Source organism: Oryx dammah, unplaced genomic scaffold (assembly GCF_014754425.2).
Source record: "Oryx dammah isolate SB20612 unplaced genomic scaffold, SCBI_Odam_1.1 HiC_scaffold_23, whole genome shotgun sequence".
Lineage (NCBI taxonomy): Eukaryota > Metazoa > Chordata > Mammalia > Artiodactyla > Bovidae > Oryx > Oryx dammah.
Genome location: NW_024070207.1, coordinates 103,738,450 through 103,761,123, shown reverse-complemented (window position 1 = coordinate 103,761,123; position 22,674 = coordinate 103,738,450). Strand labels below are relative to the sequence as shown.

Here is a 22,674-nt window from a genome sequence, read left to right as displayed (position 1 = left end):
CTGAACAAACAAACACGGACATGTAGAATCCTTTGTTTTCAAAGACAATGCTGGTGGCCCGTCAGTAGCCTGACGTGCCCAGCTATGCTCTCACCTAGTTATGGTGCAACTGGCACAGGTGCTAAGATGCCAGGATTTGAGGGCACACTTTGAGTAGAGGCAAGTGACCCCCAATCTCACTGGTACAAGTCAAGTTAGGCACCCATGTAATAAAGGCAACTCATGAACTTAATAATGAAATCATAAATCAAGTGGCACCATCAAATATCATTAACTGATCCCATTTTTAGTCTCTGTTTTCCATTTTTATAAGGGGAAAACTGTTCAGTGTATACCACACAATCTCACAGTATTTCTGCTACGATCACTCATGATAGGGTTAAATATTTCTAGCACTAAGAAGCATCTTCCTAAGATGCATGGAAATCTGTCTCATGCACACAGGTTCCCCCTGAACTTTAAATAATACCATTGTCTGGGGCACTATAGAAACTACAGAGAATATTTTACAACTTTAAAATGCTAAAGGAAAATACTGAATTACTTTTGCTGATTTATAATAAGTATATAATTAAAAATAAATATCATGAATTATCCTTCGACTAAAAATAAATAAATTTAAGAAAAAAGGAGAAAAAATACCATGTAAACTCTAATTTGACCTTAATTATAAGCAGGGACCTTCATTTTGCATGCAATCTGTTGACTTTTACTGGACATCAAGCTCTCTATTTTCCTTCTAAGCCAAGGCTGTCAAGAGTAATCTACACCCTTTGTATCTATGAGGTGGCAACAAAACCCTATGTGTAAGACTCTGCCTAACCATAGGTAAAAATAGCTATTAGGACCACTTTAATGATGTCCAACATCAACATGGAGGCCAGTGAACCTAAAAAAATACAAATATAGGAAAAGAATACAGATATAGATAACACATACATGCACAGATTTAGGCTTTCTGGCCTCCCTATGCAATTCTGCTCCCTGCAGAAAGTCTGCTCTAATCTGGCTCAAATCACTGTTCACTGAAATTGTCTCTGCATCATTTTTCCACTGCTAAATCCAGATATATCTTCTGGATTCTGTAGCCCCTAACCTTTGCAGCATCTGACACTACTGATCAAACCTTTTTTTTTTCTTGGTCTCTGTAACATTACAATAGCCTGTTTTCCACTCATCTTTCTTGTCACATTAATGCTTGCCTGGATTTTGCCCTCTTCTCATTCTACATCTTTGTGCCCAGTGATGGCACCCACTACTAATGTTTCAAAACATTTAAAGGTGATGGTTACCAAATTGCTATCTTAAGTACCATGTGAGCTTCCTCTAGGACTCCAGACACAGAGTTTACTGCTTACACACAGCACCACCTGGATATTTGCAAAGATATTAGCCAGTATGTACAAAAAGGAACTCCTGACCACAATCCTTGCCCAAACAGTGTTCTATAAATACTATTACTATTCAGTTAATATAACTAGAAACCAGAGTGTGCTCCTTGACTTCCCATTCTTGCACAACCAACTAAATAGAAATAGTAAATCAAATGGGTGATGGTATATACTCTGGTTCTGCCATTTAGTAGTAGTATCTAGGAAAGAGACTCCTGCTTTACGCCTTTAAAGCTTCATATTTAAATTGGAAATAGTTGGAGGGTTGTAGCAAAATTTAAATACCAAACAGTAATAAGTCAGGAAGCATTATTTACTATTATTTAGAGCATGTCTGAATACTGTTCTCATCAACATCACACCAGCAACTTCCTGCTGCTCTTCCTGTCTCAGGTCTTGCCTTCCCCCACATCATAGCCGGAATATGTTTTCTACTCTCAACCAAACAGAAAAGCTTGGCTGTCCCACACTGCCTCCTCTCAGGGCATTAGCCCATGATATTCCATCTGCCTGAGTTGCTTTTCTATCTTCCTCCCTCTTCAATGCTTCTCCAAGGCATACTGATGCTGCAAAAGTCAGTATTGGTGGCTCTTCCTCCTCCAAAGAGGCTTCCATTGACAACCACCCTCCCCCAACTTAGTCCTGCTGCTATAACTCTCCTCCTCCTACACTCCCACAGCAGGCTGTGCTAATTCTCATAGGAGAGCCAAACACAGTATACTGAAACCACATGAATATGAAGTTCTTGCATATGGAAGTGTAACTCCACCTAGAATGTGTTATTCCAGAGAGAGGGGAAGTACTCAAATGATGATTGGAGCTGGTTATAAGGACCTGAGAGTCAGCTTAAAAAGGTTCCCACTGGCCAACTCTGTGACAATTTGAGCACCAATAATGGAAAATAATGAATTATAGACCTGTATGAAAGAAGAGCCCATGAGTCCTAATACATAAGAGTTACATAGCCCAATAGTAAACAGTTAAATACACACATGCACAAATAAAAGGAGAAAGGAGGGCTTTTGCTTACAGTGGAATCCAACTGGTAAATATGTGCAGGAAGCGCTGGAGCTGGAGAAATTATCATTTTGCAGCCATCACAGTACAGACTACTTCAAGAAATCACCAATGGATGCTGCACCTAAGGGGAAATTTGGATTAAGTTAGGCTATACTAATGGTCTTAAAATGTCTCCCCAGAGAACTGCTTATTAGCTAGCTGCAAGGGGGACATTTACCTATACAATGGAGAAACTGAACAACATCTCAGGTAATCAAAATTAACATCACCAATGAGGGACAGATGGACAGCGTACACCACCAGATATGATACCCCGAGAAGAATATATCACTTTCTAATATTCCAGCTAGGAATACATCATCTAAAACTATTCATGAAAAATAGACAAATCCAAAATGAGAAACATGTTATTAAAAATAAAACCCAGGGAGTGAGAAGGTGAGAATGTCATGTTAAAAAAGTGCCAATGTCCTAAGAGACAAAGGCTAGAAAAAAAATCAAAGATTAAAGAAAATACTAGAACCATGACAACTAAATGTACTATCTGATCCCAGACTGTATCCTATAGTAAATGGAGAAAATGTTATAAAAGAAACAAATGGATCAATGGATAAAACTGAAATGTGGACAATACATCAGGAAAAGTATTCTACCAATGTCAAGGCTGTATATTGTCACCCTGCTTATTTAACTTATATGCAGAGCACATCATGAGAAACGTTGGGCTGGATGAAGCACAAGCTGGAATCAAGACTGCGGGAGAAATATCAATAACCTCAGACATGCAGATGACACCACCCTTATGGCAGAAAGTGAAGAACTAAAGAGTCTCTTGATGAAGGTGAAAGAGGAGAGTGAAAAAGTTGGCTTAAAGCTCAACATTCATAAAACGAAGATCATGGCATCCAGTCCCATCACTGCATGGCAAATAGATGAAGAAACAGTGGAAACAGTGGCAGATTTATTTTGGGGGGCTCCAAAATCCCTGCAGATGGTGACTGCAGCCATGAAATAAAAGGATACTTACTCCTTGGAAGAAAAGTTATGACCAACGTAGATAGCATATTAAAAAGCAGAGACATTACTTTGCCAACAAAGGTCCATCTAGTGAAGGCTATGGTTTTTCCAGCAGTCATGTATGGATGTGAGAGTTGGACTATAAAGAAAGCTGAGTGCCAAAGAATTGACGCTTTTGAACTGTGGTGTTGGAGAAGACTCTTGAGAGTCCCTTGGACTGCAAGGAGATCCAACCAGTCCATCCTAAAGGAAATCCATCCTGAATGTTCATTGGAAGGATGTTGAAGCTGAAACTCCAATACTCTGGCCACCTGATGTGAAGAGCTGACTCATTGGAAAAGACCCTGATGCTGGGAAAGATTGAAGGCGAGAGGAGAAGGGGACGACAGAGGATGAGATGGTTGGATGGCATCACTGACTCAACAAACATGAGTTCAAGTAAACTCTGGGAGTTGGTGATGGACAGGGACGCCTGGCTTGCTGCAGTCCATGGGCTCGCAAACAGTCGGACACAACTGAGCGACTGAACTGAATAAATTTACTGACTTGATAATTGTGCTGTGGTTATATACAAGAGTATCCCTATTTTTAGGAACTAGGCAATTAGGAGTAAAGCACATGACATAAACATCTTACTTTCAAATGCTCTGTGGAAAAAAAAATCCAACATATGTCTATATCTGCATATACACATCATGCATGCACACACATGTACACAGAGAGAGGGAGCAAGTTACGAAGCACACAGGGAAAGGACATAAAACAATATGGCAGAGGAGGAAGACCCTGAGCTCACCTCCTCTCATGGGCACACTGAAATCACAACTATTTACAGAGCAACTATTGATGAGACAGTCAGCAATCTACCAGAAAAGATCTACAACTAAAGATATAAAGAAGGAATCACACAGATGAGTAGAAGAGATAGTCGCAGTACACTCAAGACCCAAAACCCTGGGTGGGCAATCCACAAACAGGAGGATCATTACAATTGCAGAGGTTCTCCCCAAGTAGCAAGGGATATGAGCCCCATATGAGGCTCCCCAGCTCTGGTGTGCTGCAGCAGGAAGACAAGCCCACAGAATATTTGGCTTTGACGGTTCTCACCTTCAGAAGAACCAAGGGCAGTGGAAAAGAGAGACTCCACTCCCTAAAGTCACACATAAAATCTCACAAGCTCCCATAAACCATGACAGAAAAAGAAACTGGGAAGGAGCCTGGGTCAGTCACACCCACTGACCTTAGAGACTCTCCCAGAGGAAACTGGCGGCCACCATTTTGGGAAGTTTCTTCTATTATATACACACTTGGGGCTGGCATGTGCCATTTTGGAATCCTCTATGTAGCTTATAAGCCTCAGGATCCCACTCTGTCCCTTCCACCAGTCTATAGGCACCAGTACATGTCTCAGGCCAAGTAACTAGGTGGGACCAGCCCCACCTACCAGCAGAGGAGCAGTACCCACAAGACCCACCAAGTCCCATCCCCACCCACCACCAGGCCCATACCAGCTCTGAGACACCCTGAGTCCATCAGACAGCCACCCTGGGTCCACCCCACTCACCAGTGGGCCAGCATCAGCTTTGAACACCATGGAACCCACAGCCAGTCGAGTGCAGAAATGACTCTAATAACCAGCAGACCAACACAAGAGCAGGGAACCCGAGCCCCATAACTAAACACCCTTGAACATGGGTCTGTCTGCACCAGTGAGCCAGCACTAGCCCGAGGACACCTGGCATTCCACAGCCAGTTGCCTCCTGACCCAGCCCACCCAGCCAATGTCTGCACAAAGCAGGGCCTGGTGCCCAACTAGACCAGGGCCCAGACACACCTACAAAACGACATAGTCAGCCTGCCACAAGAGAAGGACCCATACAACCCACATAGGGGGCTCTCCCCAGAGAATATAGTTGATGACCAGAGGGGAGCGTGCTGCTAAAACATGTAGAATGTCTCCTACAAAAGGCCACTTTTCTAAGGCTAGAAAATATAACTGATCTATCAGATACACAGAAATAAAAATGGCAAATTAGAAACACTGAGTCAACAGAGTAACATGCTCCAATCAAAGGAACAAGATAAAACCTAGAAAGAAGAACTAAATGAAGTGGAAATAAACCTAATAAAGAATTCAAGGCAATAAACTACAGTTGATCAAAGAATTGAGAGAATGAACACAGTGCGAAGTTTAACAGTTAGAATATATAACAAAGAACCAAACAGAAATGAAGACTATAGTAAGTGAAATGAAAATTACGCTAGAAGGAACCAACAGTAGACTAAATGACACAGAGGAATGAATCAGCAAGCTGAAGAGCAGATAGCGGAAATCACTGAGCTGACCAAATGTGTAAAAAAAAAAAAAAGACATGACAACAGTTGAAAAGGACCTCTAAGATACTGTCAAGTATAGTAACATTCAACTTATAAACGTCCCAGAAGTATAAAGAAAGTGAAAGTGAAGTCACTCAGTCATGTCCGACTCTTTGTGACCCCATGGACTGTAGCCCACCAGGCTCCTTCCATCCATGGGATTTTCCAGGCAAGAGTGCTGGAGTGGATTGCCATTTCCTTCTCCACGGGATCTGCCCGACCCAGGAATTGAACCTGGGTCTCCCACATTGCAGGTAGACGCTTTACTGTCTGAGCCACTAGGGAAGCCCCCCAGAAGGATAAGGCAGAGGCAAAGGGGCACAGAATATATTTGAAGACATAATAGCTGCAAACTTCCTTAACCCCGGAAAGGAAATAGACATCCAGGTCTAGGAAGCAAAGACTCTCCAACTGATAAACCTAAAGAGGTCACACCCAGATATAATGTAATTAAACTCACAAAAATTAAAGACAAGGACAGAATATTAAGAGCAGCAAGGAAAAAGGAAAAGCAGCAAGGAAAAAGCAAGAAGTTATGTATATGGAAACTTCAATAAAGCTATCAGCTGGGATTTTTTGGAGCTCTGCAGGCCAAAACCAAGTGGCATGATCTTTTTTAAAGTGAGGAAAAGGAAAAACCAACAACCAAGAATACTCTGACCAGCAAGCCTCTCATCCACGTTTGATGGAGAAATCAAAACTTTTATAGAGAGTTCAAAACTAGAAAGACTTCAATATTACTGAACCAGCTTTACAAGAAATGTTAAAGGGTCTTTTCTGACAAAAAGAAAAGGCCACATCTAGAAACATGAAAAATATGAAAGACAAAGCAGGATCAAAATGGCAGAGGAGTAGGACATGGATCTCACCTTCTTCAACAAACACATCAAAAATACACCTACATGAGGAATTATTATCACAGAACATCTACTCAATGCAGACAGGGCAAGAAATTTTCCATGTAACTAGACAGGGCAAAAGAAAAAAAAAGAGAGAGAAATTCGGAGATCTCTTGAGCCTGTAGGAGGGAGCTGTGAAAAAGAAAAAGTTTCCACACACTAGGAAGTTCTCTCAGAGGTAAGAAGATCATCTGGGACAGAGGGAGCTTCGGAGCCTCCGAGTACAGTGCAAAAACCAGTCTGTAGAGGGTAAAACAGACTAAGACCTGTAAAGATGGTTGGTCTGGACATCCAGCACTTTTCAGCCTGAGACACGTGTCCCCTGGGGCAGTCAGAGTCTGGGTGCTGAGGCTTGGGCTTTGGAGGTCAGAACTGGGCAGAGGACTGCACTTGGCTGTGTGGAGATAGCCTGACGGAGCTAGGGGGTGGTGCACCACACCGAGGGAGTACTGGAAGAAGACTGGGCCCACCACAGAGGAAAGTGCCCACCACAGAGGGGGTGCACAAGGAAAGAGAAAGGATCGCCATAGTAGTTTCTTTCTCTGCATGTGCTCTCAGGCAACAGGTCACCACCTACACAAGCTCTGGTGTGGGCATGAGCTGTCACTGCCATCTCCCAAGGCAATAGAAATAAAAACAAAAAATAAACTGGGACCTTCCCTAGTGGTTCAGTGGCTGACTCCACATTCCCAAGGCAGGGGCCCCAGGTTCAATCTCTGGTCAAGGAACTAGATTCCACATGCAGCAATTAAGTGGTTGTATGCCACAACTAAAGAGCCTTCATGCTGCAATGAAGACTGAAGATCACTGCAACTAAGACCCAGCACAGCCAAATAGGTATTTTTAAAATAATAAATAAAAATAAACAAATAGGACTTAATCAAATTTACAGAAACAATACAAAATTGAAAAGACAACCTATGGAATGGGAAAAAATACTTGCAAATGATGCAATGGACAAGGGCTTCATCTCCAAAACATACAACCAGTTCATATAACTCAACAACACAAGAACCAACCCAATCAGAAAAAGCAGAAGACCTTAACTGACATTTCTCCAAAGAAGACATATAGATGGCCAGTACACCCATGAAAAGATGCTCCACATCATTTATTATTAGAGAAGCACAAATGAAAACTACAATGAGGTACCACACCACACCAGTGAGCATGGCCATTATTAAAAAGTCTACAAAGAACAAATACTAGAAAGGGTGTGGAGAAAGGGGACTCTCCAACACTACTGGTAGGAATATAAGTTGGTGCAGCCACCGTGAAAAACAGTATGGTGATTCTTTACCAAATGAAAAATAAAATTAGCATATGATCCAGAAACCCCACTCCTAGGCATATACCTAGACAAAACTGTAATTCAAAAAGATACACACAGCCTTATGTTCACAGCAGCACTACTCCCAATAGCCAAGACATGGAAACAACCTAGGTGTCCATTAACAGACAAATGGATAAAGAAGACATGTTACATACACAAAATGGACTACTACTCAGCCATAAAAAAGAAACGATACCATTTGCAGTGACATGAATCCAACTATAGATTATCATACTAACTGAAATAAGTCAGAAAGAGAAAGACAGATACCATATGATATCACTTAGAGATGGAATCTAAAATACGGCACAAATGAACCTATCCACAAAATAAGAAGAGACTCAAACACAGAATACAGGCCCATGGCTGCCAAGGGGGAATGGGGGAGGGAGAGGGATGAGCTGAGAGTTAGGGCTAAGTAGATGCAAACCATTACACTGAAAGTGAAAGTCATTCAGTTGTGTCCAACTCTTTGTGATCCCATAGACTATACAGTCCATGAAATTCTCCAGGCCAGAATACTAGAGTGGGTAGCCATTCCCGTCTCCAGGGGATCCTTCCAACCTGGGAACCAAACCCCCAGGTCTTCTGCATTGCAGGCGGATTCTTTACCAGCTGAGCCACAAGGGAAGCCCAAGAATACTGGAATAGGTAGCCTATTCTTTCTCCAGTGGATCTTCCTGGCCCAGGAATCGAACCAGGGTCTCCTGAATTGCTGCCAGATTCTTTAACAACTGAGCTATCAGGGAAGCCCAACTATTACATTGAGAATGGATAAACAACTCTATCATACTATACAGCAGAGGGAACTATATCCAATCTCTAGGGATAAACCATAATGAAAAATATAAAAAAGAATGTATATATGCTTATAACTGAGTCATTGTGCTGTACAGCAGAAATTAGCACAACATTGTAGTTCAACTATTCTTCAATAAAAAATTATGAAAATAAAAAGTTCATTAGTAAAGGCAAATGCATAGTTAAGATAGCAAATCAATCAAGTACAAAACTAGTAGGAAGTTCGTAAGACAAAAGCAGTAAAATCATCTATATCCTCATTAAGGGATACAAAAACAAAAAGATATAAAATACTATGCCCCAAACAGTAATTGTAGGGGGACTGGAGTAAAAATAAAGGTTGATATAATGCATTTGAAATAAGAGATCAGCAACTTGAAACAATCATGTATATATATAGATGACTATATATAAACCTCATGATAATCACAAACCAAAAAATTTGCAATAGAAAAGAAAAAAGAGAAAGGAATCTAAACATAACACTAAATTTAGTCATCAAAGTGGAAGAGAAAAAAAGAAAGAACAAAAACAGAAAAACAGCCCCCAAACAACTTTAAAAATGGCAATAATTACATATCAATAACTATCAATAATTACTTTAGGATTTCCCTGGGAGTCCGTCCAATAATTAAGAATATGCCTGCCAGTGTAGGGGACACAGGTTCCATCCCTGGTCTGGGAAAATTCCACATGCCATGGAGCAAACAAACCCATGCACCACAATGACAGAGCCTGTGCTCTAGAGCCCACGCACTGCAACTCTTGAAGCCCACGGGCCCTAGAGTCCACACTCCTCAACAAGAGAAGCCAACACAATGGGAAGCCAAGACACTAAAACTGGAGAGTAGCCCCTGCTCACGGCAGCTAGAGAAAGCCCAAGTGCAGCAAGGAAGACTCAGCAAAGCCAAAAATAATAAAGGTAACTAAAAATAAATACATAAAGCCAACCTTATTATTTTAAATAATACTTTAATGTAAGTAGATTAAATGCTCCAATCAAAAGACATAGAATGGCTGAACAGATACAAAAGCCATATTTATACTGCCTATAAGAGACTCACTTCAGATTTAAAGACACACACAGGGGGACTTCCTTGGTAGTCCAGTGGTTAAGAATTCGCCTTGAAATACAAGGGACACTTTTTTTTTTTTTTTAGTTCTTCCAGTTTATTGCTACCAACCCATCTCCCTCCATCCTCTCCATGCATGCATGCTCAGTCATGCAACCCCATGGACTGCAGCCCTCCAGACTCCTCTGTCCATGGACTTTTCTAGGCAAGAACACTGGAATGGGTTGCCATTTCCTTCTCCAAAGGATGTGGTTTTGATCCCTGGTCAGGAAACCAAGATCCAACATGCCACGGAGTAACTAGGCCTGCGTGCCACAACTATGACTCAGTGCAGCCAAAACTAACAAATAAATAAATATTTAAAAACAAACAAACAAACAAAAAACACAGACTGAAAGAGAGAGAATGGAAAATAGTATTCCAAACAAATGAAAACAAGAGAGCCAGGGCAGCAACAGACACACCTATCAACAGAACAGAGAGCCCACAAATAAACTACATATGGTCAATTAATCTATGACAAAGGAGAACATACAGTTTCTTCAATAAGTGTACTGGGAAAACTGGTATCTACAAATAAAGGAATGAAATTTGAACATTTTCTTACGCCATACATAAAAACAAACACAAAATTGATTAAAGACCAAAATATAAGACTGAAAACCATAAAACTCCTAGAGTAAATCGTAAGTAGAACACTCCTTGACCTAAATCATAGCAACATTTTTTTGGAATTTGTCTCCTAAGACAAAAGAAACAAAACCAAAAATAAACAAATGGGACATAATTAAAGCTTTTGCACAGCAAAAAAACCCACTGCTAAGAAAAAAAGACCCACTGAATGGGAGAAAATATTTGCAAATGCTATGACCAGTAAGGAGTTCTTAATAATATCCAAAATATACAAACCACTCATACAACTAGATTAAAAAATGAGCAGACATCCTGAATAGACAATTTTCCAAAGAAGACATATAGACATGTCAATCCAAAGATAAACGGGCACATGAAAAGATGCTCAACACTGCTAATCATCAAAGAAATGTAAATAAAAACCACAATGAGCTATCACCTCACACCTGTCAGAATGGCTATCATCAAAAAGACCACAAATAACCAATGTGGGCAAGACTGAAGAAAAGGGAACACTTGTACACTGCTAGCAGGAATGTGTATTGGCATAGCCACTGGGGAAAACAGTATGGAGGTTCCTCAGAAAAATGAAAATAGAGTTACGTATGATCCAGCAATTGCATTCCTGGATATATATCCAAAGAAAACAAAAACACCACTTTGAAAAGGTATGTGCAGCCCAATGTTCACCGCAGCATTACCAACAAAAGCCAAGATACGGAAGCATCCCAAGTGCTAGTCGAGAGATGAATGGATCAAAATGTTCTATATGTGTGTGTATAAAGCAATACTATTCAACCATAAAAAAAGAAAATTTGCCATTTGCAACAACATAGATGGTGAACCTATAGGGTATGATACTTAGTGAAATAAGTCAGAAAGAGACATATGTATGTTATTTATATGTGGAGTCTAAAAAATAAAACAAACTAATTACTATAACAAGACAGACTCACAGATATAGAGAGCAAAGCAGTGGCTACCAATAGGGAGAGGAAAGGGAGGAGGGGCAAAATAGGGGCAGGGGATAAGAAGTGTAACAAACTACTAGGTATACATAAGTTACAAGGATGTATTTTACAGGACAGGGAATACAGCCAATATTTTATAATAACTATACGTGGAGTATGATATATAAAAATTTGAATAACTATATGATACATCTGAAACTGATATAATATTGTAAATCAACTATAAGTCAGTTTTTTAAAAAGCAAACAGTGACAAATGTTAACAATACATAGATCTGTGTAAAGAGCATACAGCATTCTTTGTACCATATTTATTCTTGCAACTTCTCTAGGTTTAGAATTATTTCCCAAACACAAAGCCAAAACAGGACAAAACCGAAAGGAAAGGCTATAGTTCTATTCAGGGATTATCCCTCGTTCACCACTGCATTCCAGAGTGTGACCTAGTACCTGCTCAAATGTTTGCTACATAATGAAGAATGAATTTCACAATACTAAAGCAAACTAGCTAGTAAGATAAGAAAAATATACAGATGAATCTTGCCCCCTACCTTCTGTATACCCCACCTCCCAATAAAAAACTGGGGGATCAGGGATCACCTATATAATGAGTTGTGAATGCTAAGGGAAAATGAAAAATAAGTTTAGGCTACTAAATCATTGGGTATAGTTTCTAGTTTGCCCCTTTTAAAGCATCCCAGATCTGAAATGCTAAGAGATTCTATCAGTTTAAGCTTTAACTTAAAATGTAAGTATTCACACAATGGAATATTATTCAGCCATTAAGAAGAATACATTTGAATTAGTTCTAATGAGGTTGATGAAACTGGAGCCTACTATACAGAGTTAAGTAAGCCAGAAAGAAAAACACCAATACAGTATACTAATGCATATATATGGAATTTAGAAAGATGGTAACGATAACCCTATATGCGAGACAGCAAAAGAGACACAGATGTATAGAACAGTCTTTTGGACTCTGTGGGAGAGGGCGAGGGTGGGATGATTTGGGAGAATGGCATTGAAACAGGTATATTATCATATGTGAAATGGATCTCTAGTCCAGGTTTGATGCATGGGACAGGGTGCTCAGGGCTGGTGCACTGGGAGGACCCAGAGGGATGGGATGGGGAGGGAGTTGGGGGGTGGTTCAGGACGGGGAACACATGTACACCCGTGGGGGATTCATGTCAATGTATGGCAAAACCACTACAATACTGTAATTAGCCTCCAATTAAAATAAATTTAAAATAAAATAAAATGTAAGTATTTAAAGTCTTTAGTGTTTATTTAACTTTTTTTTCAGAAACAAGGTTTGAATTTTCCACCTTTTTGATCAAAACAAACACTACCTGCCATTTTCACAGATGATCTATACCTTGCACTAGCCACAGGAGTCCTAACTGGATGAGTAACCTTGCCAAGTCACTGAAGAACTAAGGCTGCTGCTAAGTCACTTCAGTCGTGTCCGACTCTGTGTGACCCCATAGACGGCAGCCCACCAGGCTCCTCTGTCCCTGGGATTCTCCAGGCAAGAACACTGGAGTGGGTTGCCATTTCCTTCTCCAGTGCATGAAGGTGAAAAGTGAAAGTGAAGTCGCTCAGTCGTGTCCGGCTCTTAGCGACCCCGTGGACTGCAGCCTACCAGGCTCCTCCATCTATGGGATTTTCCAGGCAAGAGTTCTGGAGTGGGGTTAAACCATAATGTGATTCATTTTAATTATCCTAGGAGTTACATTAAGTAAAAAGAAACAGGTGAAATCATTAATAATTCTAATATATTTAATCCAAGACAGCAAAAACACTACTGTTTTTAACATAAATTCAATATAAACATCACTGATATTTTACAATTTTTTTTTCAAATTAAGTTCTGGGAGTGTAGTATACTTTATATTTATAACACATTTCAAGTGCTCAGTGTCCACTGAAGTTACTACCCTCTTCCAACAACAAAAGAGAAGACTCTACACATGGACATCACCAGATGGTCAATACCGAAATCAGACTGATTATATTCTTTGCAGCCAAGGATGGAGAAGCTCTATACAGTCAGCTAAAACAAGACCAGGAGCTGACTGTGGCTTAGATCATGAACTCCTTATTGCCAAATTCAGACTTAAATTGAAGAAAGTAGGAAAAACCACTAGACCATTCAGGTATGTCCTACCTCAAATCCCTTAAATTATACAGTGGAAGTGATAAATAGATTCAAAGGATTAGATCTGATAGAGTGCCTGAAGAACTATGGACAGAGGTTCGTGACATTGTACAGGAGACAGGGATCAAGAACATCACCAAGAAAAAGAAAAGCAAAAAGGCAAAATGGTTGTCTCAGCAGGGCTTACAAATAGCTGTGAAAAGAAGAGAAGCAAAAGGCAAAGAAGAAAAGATATACTCATCTGAATGCAGAGTTCCAAAGAATAGCAAGGAGAGATAAGAAAGTCTTCCTCAGTGATCAATGCAAAGAAATAGAGAAAAAACAACAGAATGAGAAAGACTAGAGATCTCATCAAGAAAATTTGAGATAGCAAGGGAACATTACATGCAAAGATGGGCACAATTAAAGGACAGAAAAGGTATGGACCTCAGAGAAGCAGAAGATATTAAGAAGAGGTGGCAACAACAGACAGAAGAACTGTACAAAAAGATCTTCATGACCCAGATAATCACGATGGTGTGATCACTCACCAAGAGCCAGACATCCAGGAATGCCAACTCAAGAGGGGCTTACGAAGCATTACAATGAACAAAGCTAGAGGAGGTGATGGAATTCCAGTTGAGCTATTTCAAATCCTAAAAGATGATGTGGTGAAAGTGTTGCACTCAACATGCCAGTAAACTTGGAAAACTCAGCAGTGGCCACAGGACTAGAAAAGGTCAGTTTTCATTCCAATCCCAAAGAAAGGCAATGCCAAAGAAAGTTCAAATTACCACACAACTGCACTCATCTCACACGCTAGAATGTAATACTCAAAATTCTCCAAGCCAGGCTTCAACAGTACGTAAACTGTGAACTTCCAGATGTTTAAGCTGGATTTAGAAAAGACTGAGGAACCAAAGATCAAATTGCCAACATCCGCTGGATCATCAAAAAAGCAAGAGTTCCAGAAAAACATCTACTTCTGTTTTATTGACTATGCCAAAGTCTTTGACCGTGTGGATCACAACAAACTGCGGAAAATTCTTCAAGAGATGGGAATACCAGACCACCCAATCTGCCTCCTGAGAAATCTGTATGCAGGTCAAGAAGCAACAGTTAGAACTGGACATGGAACAACAGATTGGTTCCAAACCAGGAAAGGAGTACATCAAGGCTGTATACTGTCACCCTGCTTATTTAACTTATATGCAGACTACATCATGAGAAACGCTGGGCTGGATGAAGCACAAGCTGGAATCAAGATTGCCGGGAGAAATATCAATAACCTCAGATATGCAGATACCACCACCCTTATGGCAGAAAGCGACAAAGAACTAAAGAGTCTCTTGATTAAAGTGAAAGAAGAGAGTGAGAAAGATGGCTTAAAACTCAACATTCAAAAAACAAAGATCATGGCATCCAGTCCCATCACTTCATGGGAAATAGATGGGGAAACAATGGAAACTGTGACAGATTTTATTTTGGGGGGCTCCAAAATCACTGCAGATGGTGACTGCAGTCATGAAATTAAAAGACACTTGCTCTTTGGAAGGAAAGCTATGACCAACATACACAGCATATTCAGGTCCATCTAGTGAAGGCTATGGTTTTTCCAGTAGTCATGTATGGATGTGAGCTGGACTAGAAAGAAAGCTGAGCGCCAAAGAATTGATGCTTTTGAACTGTGGTGTTGGAAAAGACTCTTGAGAGTTCCTTGTACTGCAAGGAGATCCAGCCAGTCCATCCTAAAGGAAATCTGTCCTGAATATTCATTGGAAGGACTGATGCTGAAGCTGAAACTCCAATACTCTGGCCACCTGATGCAAAGAACTAACTCGTTGGAAAAGACCCTGATGCTGGGAAAGATTGAAGGCAGGACGAGAAGGGGACGACAGAGGATGAGATGGTTGAATGGCATCATGGACTCCATGGACACGAGTTTGAGCAAGCTCCAGGAGATGGTGATGAATAGGGATGCCTAGTGTGCTGCAGTCCGTGGGGTCACAAAGAGTCAGACACGACTGAGCAACTTCACTTCCTTCCTTCCTTCCTTCATAACTTTAGGTAATCAAATCTGTTGATATTTATAGAAATGATAATGGCTTTCCTACCAAAAAGGGGTTTAACCACATCCAGACAACCTGATAGCTATTTAATTATTGTCAATAAAGAGCTTGAGAAGCATCCAAAGGCTTCACTCAAGCTTTCCAAGGGGCTTCAAAGAACAGATTTTATTAATTTCTCAACCCTACTTTCAAGTCCTTAAAATATAAGGGCAATACAACAGCCTTTTTATAAGAAAGAAAAACAAAGGTCACTAAAAACAAGGATTTTTCAGATGTCAAGAGCCTGGGACCACAGACTATTTCAGACCTCTTTGGGGTTTCTACCTCCTGGCTAGCTTTATTACCATTCAGAACCTCAGGTGCACTGAGACCAAAGTTACTATTGCCTTTATCACCATTATTTATCAGCTACCATTTACTGAACAAGTATGGCATACCCTGAAAAGTAGTTATAATTACCTCCACTTTACAAATACAAATCAAACTCAGAATGGGCACATGGCAGATTCATGACTCAAACCCAAGTCTGCCTTCTTCAATGTCTTTTCTTTCCACAATGTCACTGGTAGCTAACAAGGATGTTCCCGACTGAGTGACGACAAGCACTCTTCTTTCACTAGCTGGTAGAGGGGAAAAGATAGCAAACTCTCACCAATTTATCATCCCAATAGCGGGGTACAGGTGTGTAGGATGTGGAAGGCAGAGAGGGCAGGAAAGAATCCTTCTGCAAATCAGCTGTTTTCAGACATACAAGAAACAGCTGAAGGGAAAAAGCTGCCATTTTCTTTTTTAAGGATTACAAATACTTTGCCTTCGAAAAAAACATTAAAAAGCATCTTTACAATCAAGGCCAACAGCTTGCTAACCCACAAAGATAGCTACCATCTGAAAAGATGATTAATAGTAGACCTACTTTTCATAAGGAGTAGGAATCTAAACTGATAAAAGCTCATTCTCTTCAAGGGATCGTGTCAATAATCTCAAATGTGATAAGTAGTCTGCTCTGTACACTCACTCACTCACTCAAGCAGTAACTAACATGAATAATCATTATATATTTCAAAATATATAACATTCTCAAATAAACTTGACTTTTGGGGATGATAAAATACTGAAATACTTTTTAAAAAGCTATTTCCTTTCTGCTCAGAGGGAGGTTAAGCCAACAGATAGTTTACAAACAGAAAATAATCCAACCAATAAGATCAACCGATTTCTTAAAAAAACAAAGTTTTCTAGTAAAGTACTACACTGGATTTGTGTATTTAATCTCATAGAATACGAATAAAATTATACACTGTCATATAGGATCTCATATTATAGATATGAACGATTCAGATTCAAACATACAATCAATTCCTGCTCATATATATTACAGTATTCAACAAGTATGCAAAACACATACAGACTTTCTTACTTAACAACATTATAATGGGCTGCCACTTTTCATATCATATTAAAATGAGTCATGATGTGACACCTCAAAACCAGCCAGAAGATGCAAGTAGTATTTGAATTGTACTAGTACTAGGACATGACCAGGAGAAGGCAATGGCACCCCACTCCAGTACTCTTGTCTGGCAAATCCCATGAACGGAGGAGCCTGGAAGGCTGCAGTCCATGGGGTTGCTAAGAGTTGGGCACGACTGAGCGACTTCACTTTCACTTTTCACTTTCATGCACTGGAGAAGGAAATGGCAACCCACTCCAGTGTTCTTGCCTGGAGAATCCCAGGGATGGCTGAGCCCAGTGGGCTACTGTCAATGGGGTTACACAGAGTCTGACACGACTGAAGCGACTTAGCAGTAGTGGCAGGACATGACCAAACTCCTGGGACACCCCCTGAAACACCCCAACTACACCACAGATGGCCACAGCTGGGGACTGTGGAGCTGTGTAGGCAGTAACCCTAGATCAAGAACGAACAAATATCGAAGGCATAAACCCTACGACTGTCACACAGCTCCAAAGCCATATAAACCAGGAGATTCTGTAGCACTGAGCCTTTGTTGCCTGCAAGCTTTGCAGCATTCCGTATTTTTTAAGGCACTACAGCAACTGAAGGGCTGGGATAGTATGCTTACCTAAGGCTTCCTCCAGAGGTGCAGAATTTCTCTCAACAGAATTTCCCCTTCCAACCAGAGAGGAAGTTCTCTCAGAGTTCTACTCCCATGCCACAATTCTCTACACTACAGAAGATGACCTTAACACCTAGCAGTTTGTCTCCACAGCCTTTTCTGAGCTCAGCAAATAATGAGGGCTATGATGACCCTGACTGTTTACCTCTGCCAAAATTTTAGCTCACTTTCTAAGATAATTACATCACAGGTTATAACCCAATGGTCTGTGGGCCAAAACCAGCCCACCAGTCTGTTGGGTTTGGCCTTGGCGTGATAAAAAGAAAAAAGCCACTTTAGGACAATTTTACGTTAAACCTTGGGTATCTAGCTTTTGTCCGAAAAGTCAGATCTACCAGTAGTAGTCAATAACCAGCTGAACCTAAGGACATACTCTCTAGCATGCCTAATCCCTACACTCCCCTCGCATGTTCCAGACAGAGGCCATGCCTTGCTCCATTCACTGACATACTTGTTGGGTCTCTTGACAGCTGAAATGTGTTCAACAGAGAAGCTGAAAGGTAGTACTACACGTATTAGTCTGCCTAGTGCGTCTCAACAGAATGCTATTGATGTGGTAACGTGGGGCACAATGATTCATCATGCAAGTCCGTTGCACGTGACACAAGGTGTTTGGCATCCTGGTCTCCCCCTGTAAAATCCCAATAGCACCTCCAAATGGCCCCAGGAAAGGTAACAATATCTGTGGCTGACAATCACTGCTAGCATGTTAAGTTTAGTGAGGTGAGCATTTCCCAGGTTTGAAAAAAAGCCTTATCGTGAGAGAAGTTTTAAGATAATCTTTCAGTGGATGGCTAAGAAGATTTTTCATACATATACCTGTAAGGATGCTACCAAAATACAAGTGAGAAATAGGAATAGGATAGTTATTATTTCCCCTAAATAAGCCTTCCAAATAATTTCTAAAACTATCATCCTATGGAATTTTCATTCATATTAGAAACTTTTTTGACATAGTCACATATTCACTGCACTGCATCTATCTCAAATTGTTATATTTTCAAGAGACTACAGACCAAAGTAATATTCATACTCAAAGATTCATCAAAGCTATTTTCAAGTTAAATATAAGTCCCCAGAAAGAAACAGAAGTATATTCAGATTAAATTGAAGCTTAACGCCCCTTCCTATGAGTATCTATTTGCCAGCTGCCACCTGTACAGGACATACCATACATGCCACTTGCCTGCCTTCCCCCACCAATCTCCCCAACAGAAATAAAAATAAAGGTACTTGGTATTTCCTCCCAATTTCGAGGCTGGTAACAAAGAGGTAGGATATTAAAAGATAAACAAAGCTTAATGACCTTATATAGTGGTAATGGACAAAGGAAGTGGGAAAGCCTTGATTCTTACTCATTAGAAATATTTTGTTCAATTAAGAATGAGTTGGTGGTAGGGGAGAAAATGGTATCTTGGTTAGAGAAATCAAAGATTTCCTTTATAAAGTGAGTTCAAAAATATTTCAAGAATATTCTAGAAAAGGCAAAACAACAGAAGACAGTAAAAAGACCAACAGTTGCCAGAGGTTTCTGGGGAGGATAGGAGGGCTCATAGGTGAAACATAGAAAAACCCATAGAACTTTTTAACACAAAGAACCAACCTTAAAGTTAACACAAAGAACCAACCTTAAAGTATAGAAATTTTTAAAAATCTTTTAGAAAGTCAGGGAGTTCCACGAAGGAATGGAGACCATATGATAAAATCTAACTGTATTACTAGTATACGAAACAGTTATCACTGCAGGGGATGCGGGAAAGCTGCCAATCTAAATAACTTTGGAGTAGTCTGTAAAGCTAAAGACAAAAGGAACTGTACATGAGTATTGTATTCCAGTGATCAAGCTGCCACAGGGGTACAGGTTAACAAAACTGATACACAACTATGCATGCACAATGGGATTAAACAACTAAGTAAATGGCTGGTGACTGGTGGGAGCCATGTTTCTCACTATTGGAGTGGGAGGTTGCAGAAAAGTAAGGGGAGGAGGCTAGAATGACCTATGTGGTAATGGATTAGACTTGGAGACATCAATATGAACTCATGTTTACCTACACAGAGAGAGAGAGAGAAAGAAATGAATACATAGAAATACTTATAGATATGCATAAATATACAGGTAACATATACATAGGATTTCAGCTAAAAGGGCCTAGAAACAGGAAAACCCTAGTAGCCACATGCACACCTAGCACCTAGATGTTCATTTCCAATAGCATTCTCTAATAAAAGAAACCTGGTCTTTTAGTACCAGAAAGTAAGGACATGTTCCCAAAACAAAAAACACAAAGAAAAACCAAGAAACACACGAAGATGAGGGCATGCCAGAGTGAAACGAGCCAACCAAGAGAGTTCCTAATGGCCAAAATATAAAAAATTTGAGCAACAAAATAAATAAGGTGGTACTGCATTATCACCCACCATAGAAAAGAAATATCCATAAGCCCGAACTGATAAACAAATGACTGAATAAATAAATAAGTAAATAAATCTCCCATGTAGAATTCCCAGTAACTTATGTAGAACACCCTCAAGACAGAGCAAACTTCCTACTCCTTAGGACTAAGACAGGACTACACTTAGTGACTTATTTCCAAACAACACAGCATGGAACAGTTTTTTTTTTTTTAAAGTTAACTTTAGAGCAGAGAAACTTGACAAACATATTCTTAGCCAGGTTACAGAGTAAACATTAACAGTGATAAATCATGATGATAGCATTGTACCCTTTATATAATGTAATGAGAATGGTACTTTACCTCTATGGTCTTCCTCCCCAAACCCATAATAACCCCAGTCTAACCATGAGAAAAACATCAGATAAATCCTAACTGAGGGACATTCTACAAAATACCTGATCAATTATCTTCAAAACTGACAAGGTCATCAAAACAAGGAAAGTCTGAGAAACTGTCACAGCCAAGAGGAGCCTAAAAAGACATGACGATAACTAAAATAGGGTACCCTGGTGGGATCCTGAAAGAGAAAAAATACATTAGGTTAAAAACTAAGGAAATCTGCATAAAATATAAATTTTAGTTAATAACAATTGTAATATTGGTTAATTAATTAATTGTAACAAGTATACCATGCTACTGTAAGTTATTAGTAACAAAGGAAATCGAGTGCAGGGTATAAAGGAACTATTAACTTTTCAATTTTTCTGAAAAATTAAAACTGTTCTAAAAAATAAACATTGGGTTTTAAATTACCTCAAAATGGTTTATGAGTCGTGGCACAGGACTCTTATTCACATCTCCAGCTCTCAAAGCACATTCTTTTCAGTAGACTGGAAATCTGACAAAATGAGGAGATAAGTTGTCCTTTTATTAACTTCCTAATTCAATACACTGACTTAAGCAGACAGGGTACTAGACCACACTTTTGGGGCAAGTGGTTCTTTCCCAAGTATCATCATAATCAGACTCTTCTTTTCCTTTAGGTCACAAATATTTTCTACAGTAAATTCTACATTATCCCACAGAATAGAGCAGTTCAGAAAGACAAAAAGTCCACTGCCTGTTTTCTCATAAGGCTTTTGTAACACACCTGGTTGTGATTTACCACCTTGAGCTCCCCATTCCATCAAGAGTAGAAATGATGAAGCCCAGGCCTATCAAGCATGTACAAAATTTTCAATTGCACAGGCAAAATAGTATATAACTTTTAAAACAATGCTACTGTATAACCCATTTCTGCTCCATGAAGAACAATTTTTAATATACAACAGTGATCTTACTGGCTTATTTTGACAGATGAGCATTCTCTCTCTCCGTCATTTAGAAACTATATTCATTCTTAGTAAATCTAATAATTCAACATTAACCTTATCATTTTAGGGCAAATACTGGCTTTTATTACATATCAGAGCCATCATGCATATAAGTTTCCAATTAATCTACTGACTCAAACTCCTTATAACCACAGCAGAGCTAAAATAACATTTTCTGTTTATAATGTATTTTTTTCAGTGTTTTACTATATTTAAAAAAAATTTTTAACTTCTCAGTTACTTTATCTTAAATAGTACCTGAAAACTTAACTTAAAGTATGAGCAAGAAGTGCTTGTACCTACATGAAGGCTGTTTTCTACCACATGAAATAGCTTTTTCAGATCTCTGACATGACAAAAATTCACCCTACATTCATGTTAACCTTATCCCCGTTGACTTTAATCAGAATAGTTTTCTCTCCTTAAATGACTATAAAAGCTATTATGTGTTACCATATTGAGCACTTGAAATAATGTTTATCAACTTTTTATTTTCCTCTGGGTTTTATAACTGTAAACCTTGAGAAAGAGAACCAAACATGTTCTTTGCCCTACAGTGCCTTGTGCACACTAAATAAATAAATGTATAAAGTTCCAAATAAGTGCAAATCTAATTTGCTTTGGTTGAGGTGTTCCAACGTTTTCATTAGGTCAATTATTAAAAGACATCATCTAAAAAGACACAGGACAACCTACTAGTAACGTATACAAGAGGCAAATCATCTTGACATTTTATTACTTCAAGAGTTTACTTTGAACAGTGTTTTACCAATGGGTGGCTGTGACAACTGTATAATTAATTTAATATATTTATTAAGTATACTATAAAGTATCAGAAATATTTAAATTAGAAGATATAATAGAAAATATAAGAGTGCTTCAAACTTGGGGCTTCCCAGGTTTGATCCCTGTGTCAGGAAGATCCCCTGGAGAAGGAAATGGCAACCCAATCCAGTGTTCTCACCTGGAGAATCCCATGGACAGAGGAGTCTGGCAGGCTACAGTCCATGGGGTCGCAAAGAGTTGGACATGGCTTCTCAC

At 39.6% G+C, this 22,674-nt stretch overlaps 1 protein-coding gene across 3 annotated transcripts in view; it reads right to left on the bottom strand.

Annotated features, from left to right (window-relative positions):
* Window positions 1-22,359, bottom strand: part of TAB3 (TGF-beta activated kinase 1 (MAP3K7) binding protein 3) — a 58,196-nt gene extending 35,837 nt beyond the window's left edge. For 2 of the 3 annotated variants that reach the window (XM_040266348.1, XM_040266349.1), the window contains exons 1-3: window positions 21,074-22,359; window positions 20,716-20,837; window positions 2,422-2,532 (exon numbers count right to left, since the gene is read on the bottom strand). The gene's annotated coding sequence lies outside the window, so the exon portion shown is untranslated. The remainder of the gene's footprint in view (window positions 1-2,421; window positions 2,533-20,715; window positions 20,838-21,073) is intronic. The other variant, XM_040266347.1, reaches the window with a different exon arrangement.
* Between the last annotated feature and the right edge of the window lie 315 nt (window positions 22,360-22,674).